Source organism: Condylura cristata, unplaced genomic scaffold (assembly GCF_000260355.1).
Source record: "Condylura cristata isolate star-nosed mole 26May11 unplaced genomic scaffold, ConCri1.0 scaffold00022, whole genome shotgun sequence".
Taxonomy (NCBI): Eukaryota; Metazoa; Chordata; class Mammalia; order Eulipotyphla; family Talpidae; genus Condylura; species Condylura cristata.
The window spans coordinates 18,971,736-18,981,975 of record NW_004567123.1 but is presented as its reverse complement, the minus strand read 5'-3'; the positions used below and the strand labels follow the sequence as shown (position 1 = coordinate 18,981,975).

Here is a 10,240-nt window from a genome sequence, read left to right as displayed (position 1 = left end):
AAAGAAAAGCCTGGAGCTGCTGGGAGCAATCCACGGACCCCTCCCATCCTGTGGCGAGCAAACTCCGGATTTTTTCAATCTTTCACCCGCGCTCTTCAGTCCTAAAGCCCCGCGGCCGCCTCGTGCGCAAGGCTTTCTGGGGCTTGTAGTGCGGCTCCCTCCCGGGCGGAGGCGCCTGCGCGTTGGCCGCCAACTCGCTTTAGTTGCTGTGGTCCGGGCTCGGGACCGGCTGCCATCTTAGTCGTGGGACTGGAGAGTCGCCGCCGCCCCAAGTCCCGGTAAACACCCGTGGGTCGACCGGGGTCAGTTCTGGGAGAAACGGAGAGCCCGGACGAGAGTGTCCGAGGAGGAGGAGGAGGAGGAGGAGTGCGGCGCGCGAGCCGGGACCCCAGAGCCGCGGCTGCACCCTCTACCCTCAGAGCTGGTGCCCCTGGGGGGCGAGGGGAGCTCGGGCTAGTGTCCAGGCGCGGGCGGGACGTGGATCTACCCGACGCGCTGAGGCGCCTCTGTGGGGCGGAGGTGTCCGGCGTCCCTCGCCCCGCGGGTGCCAAGTAGTGAGGGGGCTGGGCCGTGGCGGGCGCTGGCAGGGTCCGGCCGCGAGCCCCTCTGCCCCGCCCAGGGGCTTCTCTCGCGGCCCGGCCTTCTCGCGGGGCCGGCTGGCTGCGGCCGGCGCGGACGACGTGGCCCAGTGAGGGGCGGCGGCCGGGCCCACCTGCCACCCGGCTAGCCTCTCCGAGACTTTTGGAATCCCCGAGTCGCGGGGTGGGGGGCGGGGGGCGGCACAGTGGCTGCCGCCTTTCCAGTGTTCCATTCTCCTCCGCCCTCCATTGTCCCCAGCGTGGTGGTCCCGGCTCGGGCTCCCTCCTTGGCGCCCGCCGCCACCGCGGCCCCGCCGGCGCCTCCCGGAGCCGAGTTTGCAGACGTGGAGCCGTCACTGTCCTTGTTCGCGAGAGTGCCCTTTTCTTTAGCAGAGACCAGGGGGGCGGAGGGGGGGGGGCGCGCGAAGCTGTGCCAGTATTCTCAAGGGTCGAAACTTGGTGGGGACGTGACTTCCTGGGGGCTAGGTGGGGATCTCAAGTTTTCCGACTTAGTGTCGGGAGAGATAAACGCCGCTGTGGTCTGTGCGCCAGAGATAAATGTTGGGCCTAAAGTTAGAGCTGTAACCAGGTGAACTTGCAAACTACCCGCAATTCACGATTCCCGAATAAATGTTCGACTTGTTTACTTGCTTCTAGTCATAATCTTGTTACATTTTCTGTCACTCTGCTGCTTCAGTGTAGTCAGGGAGTTAGGGGTGGGAAAGGAGAAGTAGAATTTTTCTTTGAGAGTTAATGAGAAACTAGAGGTAGGCACCATCGTTGCACTTAGATGGGGTCTCTCGCAGCTTTTCCTAATAGGATTTGATTATGTTAGGGAACGTACATAAAAGCAGCGTATTGCTACCCTTAAAATCCACTAGGGATTTGTTTCACAACTGAAATAAAATTGTCGCGACAGATGTGAGAGCCTGCAGTCTGTATTCAGCGGTTTACTCAAAGATACAAGCACTTCATTTTAAGAGTTAGATGAAAATGGAAATTCAGCTGCTTTTTTTGAACAGCGATTGTAATATTTTTGGTAGTATGGAAAAGGAATTCTGTCATCTTTACTATATGAGTCAACAAGGATATGATATGAAATAAAAAACCAGTACAGAATACTTCAGTGTATTCTAGAGCAGATCATTTCTACATTCTTTAAGAAAAACACATCTTTGCATCTATGGGACAACATAAAATAGTAGTCCCCAAATTTGATTATTGGAATAATTAGGGGAACTTTTTAAAAGTAGAAAATACAGTGTCTCATAGTGATTTAGTAACTTCTTTTGGCCCTACGAAATTATTTTTTAAACATGCCTCAGTCAATTCTTACGGTCTTGGGAGCCACCAAGGCAAACAGTACTGTGAACAGACCAAGGACAGTTCAAATAGCTTTGATGAGAGCAAGTGACTAGTTCTATCTGAGCATTGGTCAGAAGAGTTGAGACTTAGATAATGAATATCACAGAAATGAAAAAAGGGAAGGACTTGGTAGAGGGAACACCTTAACACTGTATAAATGCAGAGGTTTGTGGAGGAGAAAGGGTTTAGGGAGCATTCTGGGAGGTGGGGCGGAAAAGGTAAAGGGAGATAGCTATAAGAAAAGTTCTAAATATAATGCTAAAAAAATGAGTTTTTTATGTTATCAGCATCAAATAGAGATTTTTTAAACAGGGACGTGATAATGAGTGTATCTGTGTTTTACAATAGATTGCTCTAGTGACTTAGCAGAGGGTCTAGATGAGGTGATGAAGCTTGATACTGGAGAGAAGCAAGGGGTTCAACTGATTGCATTTAGTTCTTTACTACTGTAATATTGCTGCTCTATTTTTGGATAAGAAATTTTTAGGGCCAGTCTGAGTAAAGGGCTCCTTTTTTGTTAAAAGAACCAGTTAGCAATTCTGAATAATATCTCCAGATTCTATATGTTAATGGCACAAAATATATTATCAGTTAGCATCTTCAGTTAAAATTAAATCAGGTGCGACCCTCCTTGGTGACGCAACAGGTTAGGATGCAACACGGCAGCCACTTCGTAGATCTGCCTATTTTGTTTTCCACCTCTGTTTTGTTTCACCACCCCTGAACCTCTGGCTTGTACCCCAGTTCTGTATGCACAAATACATAAATAAATCTTAAAAAATGTTGATTAAAAAGAATTAATTCAGGTGCAATTTGAAGGACTTGGATATTAGCTTGAACTTTATTATGACACTCAACCCCTGATTTCATTTGTTTGGAAGTTTTTCTCCCACCTTCAGAAATTTGGTATTGGAATTTTAGAGTTGGAAGAGATTATCTAGTCCATAACAGCAGATAAATGTTAATTGATGGACCAATTGTGCTTTTAAGTAGGTGCCTAGAAACACTGAGTTGAAGGATTTTTTTTGATAAGGTTCTCTAAGAAAGTTATGATTGACTAGTGATGCTTCCTGTGGACAGTTACCTAGAGGTAATATACAGGCCAGATATATGCTGTTTTTAGAGTAATCCAACCTCTTAGTTTTGTTTGTTTGGGAAAAAAAAAAAATCCTAAGCAGGTCAAATAATTTACCTAAAACTAGTTAAGACTCACAGAACTATAAATAAGTTTTGTAACTTTTAGTGTAGTTTTCTTCAGTGTACCAAGATGAATGCGTGTCATTAGAACAGTTTTGGTATTAGACCAAAAGGAAGAAAAAGGTATTTCTAGCCTGTGTCTCTTGACTCTTTAGGCAAGAGTTTAACAAGGAACTTTGGCCTTTAAGCAAGTTTTGTTATGTTCCTTCTGGTTTAAGAAATTTGTGTTTGTACTGGTAGGAAGTAATTACTTATTTTTTCTGTTTTCTTGTGCCTCATCCCTCTCTCAATTATGAATTTTGGGGATTGATTGCTTTTATATGAGTTAAAGCAAAGGCAAAAGCATAGAAATTTATTTTTTTCCCTGTATTTATATAGCACCTAGCCAAATTCTGGGCTCATAATAAGTGTTCAGTAAAGGCTTGTTGATTTTGTGGCCATAAATTATATTGGCTTTGAGTCAATATAAATTACCAAGGGGTTTGCAAAATTGAATTGCAGCATTCTCTGGTTGGGTGGTTGGCCCTCAGCTAAAAATACTGGATTGAAACTAGCCTCACAGCTAGAAGTAGTTGACAAGAGGGCCTCCATCTTCCTTCAGTATAACAGTTCACTGTCCTTGGGAAACTGCTGCCTGCTCAGCTCTTTTCAGAGCTGTCTATACTTAGATCCTTGGAGTGCTTTTTTCTTTTCCTATTCTTCAGAGCCTCCACGTTGCAAGGACTGCCCTTCTAATAGTGACCTTAATAGGTAGAGTATATGTTTAAATGACCACCCCCATTTTGTCATGTGGTCATCACACCCAGGTGGACATTACTCCATACTATCTGTGAGTCATTTCCCACCAACTCACCTCGATCTCTTTGCCCCAGCAAAAATCATCTATTTTGTGAAGCTCTTCTGTCACTGTCAGATTCCCAAGGCCATTGATATTCTGATGTGTTTAACTATAGGAGTAATGTGTTAATGGGCCCTTCTTCCCCTTTCAGGTAACATGCATTTAACTGTGGCCTTCTGGAGACAACGCCTTAACCCAAAGAAGTGACTTGAACAGTCAGGACTTCAGGTATGGTGGCGTGGCTGTGAGAGAGATTGGAGAGGCAGGAATGGTGCATAGGGTGAGCCCCTGTTGTATAACTGCTGTGAGGAGATTGGGAGAGAGCAATGTTGATGCTCTCTGTATCAGTTGGTTGAAGAAATAGGCAGTTTCCACTTGAATCTGAAACCCAAAGCCTCCTCTGTAAGAATTAGCCTGTGAGCCACACTTGTGCCCTTAATTAGTGTCCTCTGACTTCTGTTTGTTTTTTTTTTTCCCTAGCTTCCTAGACATACTTTCCCCATTTGTGCCTTTTTCCAAACATCTGTCTCTGTATATTTGTCTAGACTTGTGCATGTGTATGGTTAAAAAAATACAGGAATTAAAAAGAAGGTGCAATGGAACATGGTGCAATGCAAAAAGAGTACAGGACTTGGAAGAAAAAAAATCTGGGTTCTGATTTGATTTTGTGACTGACAACTATCTGCCTTTCGGCAAGGTATTTAATCTTGGGCCTCAATTTATATACCTGTAAAATAGTTGTATTGGTACCTATGTGCCTCCCTAATAGTGTTGTGAGGCTCAAATAAAATAATACATATTTAATCTTTACTTTAAAAAAATGAATTCACTGGTTAAGACATTAGATCTGCAGGGTTGGAAAAGTTGACAATAATACTGAGAAAGAGCACACTTGCCTGAAAGATCAGAAGAGGCAAAATAAGAATAATGAAGAAGAAAACAAAAAAGTAGAACACAGAAAAAAATCTAGCAGAAGGAGAATAGTGAATGAAGGAGAATAGGTGAAGTGAATTGGTATGTTAGAAAGCTAAACAGCAAGAGAACAGTTCCTTTCATTTGCCTAACCCTAACCTTGCAACTGTTTGTCATTGCTGTTACTACCTTCTTTACATAAACCTGTCCATACTTAGTCTTGTCTCCACTGTAAACTTCAAAGTTTATTATTATTATTATCTGATGGACTCTGTATATTTATATCCTCTTCCCCCTGAGAGTGTGTGTGTGTGTGTGTGTGTGTGGAGGGGGGAGGTTCTGAACATAATTGTTTATCGGTAATAATAGTAATAAATAGTTTATTTTTTGTTAACTAATTGTTCTATAAATGATTATATACCAAGGCTATGATTTTCTTATTATGGTTTCCCAGGCTAGTACTATAATCAAATGTGCTTTTGTCTTTTTTTTTTTTTTTAAATGATCTTGTAAAGAAAAGGAGATAGTGGTGGTGCTTTGTGAGAGAGAACTAGGAAAGAAAGTGGGGAAAGGGGAAAGGAGATCAATGAGAAATAGTAAGAGGAAGAAATTGTTTTGTAAGGAATGGCATGAAAATAAAAATATGTAGAGCCCTCCCTGGCGGTGCATCTGGTTAAAGCATAGCACGATGAAGCTAGCTGCAGTCGCTTCAGCCTGAGTTCGATCCTGCCCAGGGAGGTGACCCACATGGCGAAACAGACCTCTCCTGTTTCCCCTCTCTGGCTCCCCTCAGCAGTGTACTTTGTTAATCTGGCTGTTCTGCTCCCCACTCTGTCGCTGGTGCCCCTGCACCTGTGGCCTGTACCCCAGTTCTGTATGCATTAATGAATAAATCTTAAAAAAAAGAAAATGAAAATGTGTAAAGCAAAAATAAAGGCAAAAGAGAGAGGTGTTAATCAGCAGAAAAGGAACAACACAGCCATCATTTCTTTTTTTTTTTTGCCATCATTTTTTTTTTTTTTTAAAGATTTATTTATTTATTCATACAGAACCAGGGTACAGGCCAGAGATGCGGAGGGTGAGAGGATTCACCAGAGACAGAGTGGGGAGCATAACAGGCAGATAGACGAAGTACACTGCTGAGGGGAGCAGCGGGCGGGTCAGGAGAGGTCTGCCACGCCATGTGGTCACCTCCGGGGCAGGCGGGAATCGAACTCATGAGGAAGCGGCTTTAGATTCTCAGTGCTGTGCTTTAACCCGCTGCGCCACCAGGGAGGGCCTTGCCATCATTTTTTTAATGGAGATGTAATACCTTACAAAAGTTATGTACTGGGAAAGTCATTTTCATATTATTATCTTTAATATTTCTGAAAGTATCCACTTCATCCTAAACTCACAAAAGTAGTTCTTTGTGGAAGGAAAACTGTGCCAACATTCAAGAGACCTGGGTTCTAGCCTTGATAATGCTTATTACTTAAATTCTGTAATCTTGGGCAATTCACTTAAACCCCTCTGAGAGGCTTCTATTTCCTCAATTATCTATTGAAAGTATTGGACATTATGACCTTGGTTTTCTTCTAGCTCACTCTTTGATTATATTTTGTGTTTCATGTGCTAGCTTACTAATTTTTCAGGGCTTTGTTGCTACTACAAATAGGACTGGTCTCAGAAAGATCCTATTATAAGGACTTCATAATATCAAGTGCTTTGTAAATTAGAAACCATTTTTATTTTAAGTTCTACTTTAAACTTTGGCACAGATTTGTAGGAGATTAAACTATAGAAATACTAAGTTTATAATATTCAACAAACATTTATTGATCCCCCTGTTGTGTTAGGTCTCTGTGCGTTACTTAATATGAAATCCCTGCCTCAAGGATTTTGTGATTTTGTAGGAAAACAAACCTGCTTACCAGTAAATACTATAAAAAGCAAGATGATATATGCTATAAGGGTTACATTGCATTGCAATTTGAGATACTAACTTCCTATTTTTTGTTTCTTTAACATAATTGAATACTAGCTATGTGCTCTTCTTGGCATTACAGTGACTTATGATGGAAAAGTAGTATCTGTCCTGAAGAAACTTGTAATTTTTTTCATATCTGATAACTGTTTACCTTCATAGATATTCCCTTCCTTCCCAGGAAAGATGGTTTATGCTAGATCATCATTTTGTAGTTTTAAACTATGAATTCATCTGCATATTAAACTTCCTCACTCCAGAAATGTCTATTAACATTCTTGCTTTCTGAGAAAACATTTTGTTAGATTCTGTAACATTTTCTCTGTCAATTACAGAAAAAATTTTGTTCTAAAGACAAGGAAATAATCCAGAAATACCATCTGGGTTTAGGTGAACTTTGATTTGCTTCTTAGTCATTTGTGCTAAGAAAGATTATAAAATTTAGTCTTGATTGTTTGATCCAGATAGTCATTTAGCCTCAGAGAAAGGGATGCTAGTTAGTCTCAAGGAACACTATAGGAGTTAAGAGTGTGTACTGGAATGCAGCTGTCTGAATTTGAATTTTGCCTCCATCATCTACTGGTAGTATGACCCTGCCTAAGAAGCTTAATTCCTTTGTGTTTTGGTTTCTAAATCTGTTTGAGAATTGTAGTAGGGTATATCATTGGATTGTTGGGTAGATAAAATGAGAGAATGTGTTTTTGCATGGATAGTGCTTGATTCACAATAAGCATGAAATGTTAGTTGCTATTGTTATTATCATTAACCTGTCTTTTTTTTTTTAAGATTTATTTATTTATTCATACAGAACTGGGGTACAGGCCAGAGATGTGGAGGGTGAGAGGATTCACCAGAGACAAGAGTGGGGAGCAGAACAGGCAGATCGACAAAGTACACTTGAGGGGAGCAGCGGGTGGGTCAGGAGAGGTCTGCCACGCCATGTGATCACCTCCAGGGCAGGCGGGAATCGAACTCATGCGGAAGTGGCTTAAGCTTCTTAGTACAGTGCTTTAACCTGCTGCGCCACCAGGGAGGACCATTAACCTGTCTTTTTAAAAATTATCTCAATTTACTAATCGTTCAGTAAAATTTACCTATGCTAAATATTATGAATTCAAATTCATGAGTGCTAGATGATACATTTTAAGTAATTATGATATCAAATTGCTGCTTAAATGAACTAGGGCATTTATAAATGTCTTTTTTTTTTTTTTTTGTACTTATAACAAGGGTTATGACAAACCTCACTCATGTGTTAGAGACCCTCGTGGCAGTAGCAAAATATTTGCCCCTTATGTAGCATACGACAATGAACTTGTGAGCTTATTGACCAGTGAGTAGCCTGAAGTCACTTTTTTAAAAATGAGATCAGAATTCACTGTTTTGAAATATCCTATTTGGTGTTGGCTCACCATTGTACTGGGAAGTTGGGGGGAGGATATGTGTATAGACTGACTGTGAACTGTGACCCTAACATTTTTTTTTAAGATGTATTTATTTATGCACACAGAACTGGGGCACAGGCCAGAGGTAAAGGAGGGTGAGAGGATTCACCAGAGACAGAGTGGGGAGCAGAACAGGCAGATTGATGAAGTATACTGCTGAGGGGAACAGCAGGCAAGGCAGGAGTGGTCTGCCATGCCATGTGGGTCACCTCCCTATCTGTGGATGGAACTCAGTGCTGAAGCAGCTGTGGCTAGCATTGTAGTACTGTGCTTTAACCCATTGCATCACCAGGAAGGCTCGTCACCCTAACATCTTAACTTTTTTTTTTTTTTAAGATTTACTTACTTATGTACACAAAACTGGGGTACAGGCCAGAGGTGCAGGGGCGGTGAGAGGAATCACCTTAGAGTGGGGAGCAGCACAGGCAGATTGACCAGATTGACTGAAATACACTGCTGACGGGAGCAATTGGCGAAACAGGAGAGGTCTGCTGTGCCGTGTGGGTCCACCTCCCTGACTGGCAGAGCAAACTCACGCTTCAGTGGCTGCAGAGTTTCACAGTGCTATGCTTCACCCCTTTGAACCACCAGGGAGACCCCATCTTAACTTTTTAAGAGAAGCTGGAAATCCAGATTTTGTGAGAAGTCTTCAAAAGTTGGAAACCTATGAATTCATAATATAAACACTGTGAGCCAAACAAATCACCACTGTGGGCAGCATTTGTCTTGTGGGTTACCACTTTGCAACCTCTGATCTGGGACTTGACTTTTTGCCTTTAGACCCATGTTCCCCGCCCTTTGGGAAGAAAGTCCTTACTCAGATAAAGATTCCAAACAGTTCAAGTGGTATCTCAGAACAGTCTAAAGCTTGATGAGGGATATACGGCATAATTATTACGGCAGAGGAATGAGGGAATTTTTTTTTTAAGACTGGGATTCAGAATGGACAAAGGTGCAGAGGCAGGATGAATTTGAGTTGGTGGTAGTAAAGGGAATAGATTAGTTGGAGTTTACTCTTAGGGTATGTGTAGGCCTGGTAATGGTAGAATGTTCAGAAAAGCTAAGAGGCTAGCTAGGCTTCTGATTTTGTGATAACCTTAAGTCTTGTTAGCCAACAGGATTAAATGATTATTTTGTGAAGGTTATTTGGTGTATGTAGTGAAATTGCAGTATTTACTGGCGTTGGTAAGGTCAAGAGGCAGGGAGACCAGGCTAGCGCAGTGGTAGTAGGACTGGGAAGGTAGGGACAAAAGCGTGTTTATGGGGCACCCTGTGACGGTGGCCCCTGCAGTGTATTAAGGAGGTCAGTTTGGAAAGCTTTTCCCCTACTCATTCTCTTATAAAAACGGGTATGTGCGTATAATACTGTGTACAAGCTCTTTATGTTTTGGATCTTGGTCATTACTCTCCTAGCTTCGGCACCCTCCCTAATGATGGATCACATACACAGTCTTATGATTCCCAGTTTGCACAAGCAGACCAGGAGGGAAAAAAGGGAAGAATCAAAATAGCTCAACTGCTTATGACATTTCTACTTCTGGATTTTTGTTGCTCTCTAGTGAGCTTTATTGGACTTTAGTATTATGTGTAATTTTTGTATTTTCCAGGATTTGGAAGCACAATTTATTCATGAAAAGATGTAGAATTTTGTGCAAAAACTTGACAGCAATAAGAAACTGGTAAATGTTTGGAAAAGTAGATTGTTTATTCTGTACAATCTGAGAAAGTGACTTAGGATTTTATTTTCACCTAGCGTTTGTTCTGTTTAGACTTTCTCATGAAGTTTTCTTGACATGGTGGTTATTGTTCTTGGCTAAAGACTATATTCAATAGTTTTTTTAGTAGGCAAACTGATAGTATTAGATATAACCTGACTTTAAGAATAGCTGAGGTAATATACCAGAGACATTTTGTGGGGGTGGAGTGGGGAATGGGATAA

At 42.0% G+C, this 10,240-nt stretch overlaps 1 protein-coding gene across 2 annotated transcripts in view; it reads left to right on the top strand.

Moving 5' to 3' along the window:
• Positions 1-213: 213 nt before the first annotated feature.
• ITCH (itchy E3 ubiquitin protein ligase) overlaps positions 214-10,240 on the top strand; it is a 93,443-nt gene continuing 83,416 nt past the window's right edge. Inside the window, exons 1-2 of one of the 2 annotated variants that reach the window (XM_004687268.2) lie at positions 214-278; positions 4,130-4,206. The gene's annotated coding sequence lies outside the window, so the exon portion shown is untranslated. Of the gene's footprint in view, positions 303-4,129; positions 4,207-10,240 lie in introns of both variants that reach the window. The other variant, XM_012728345.1, reaches the window with a different exon arrangement.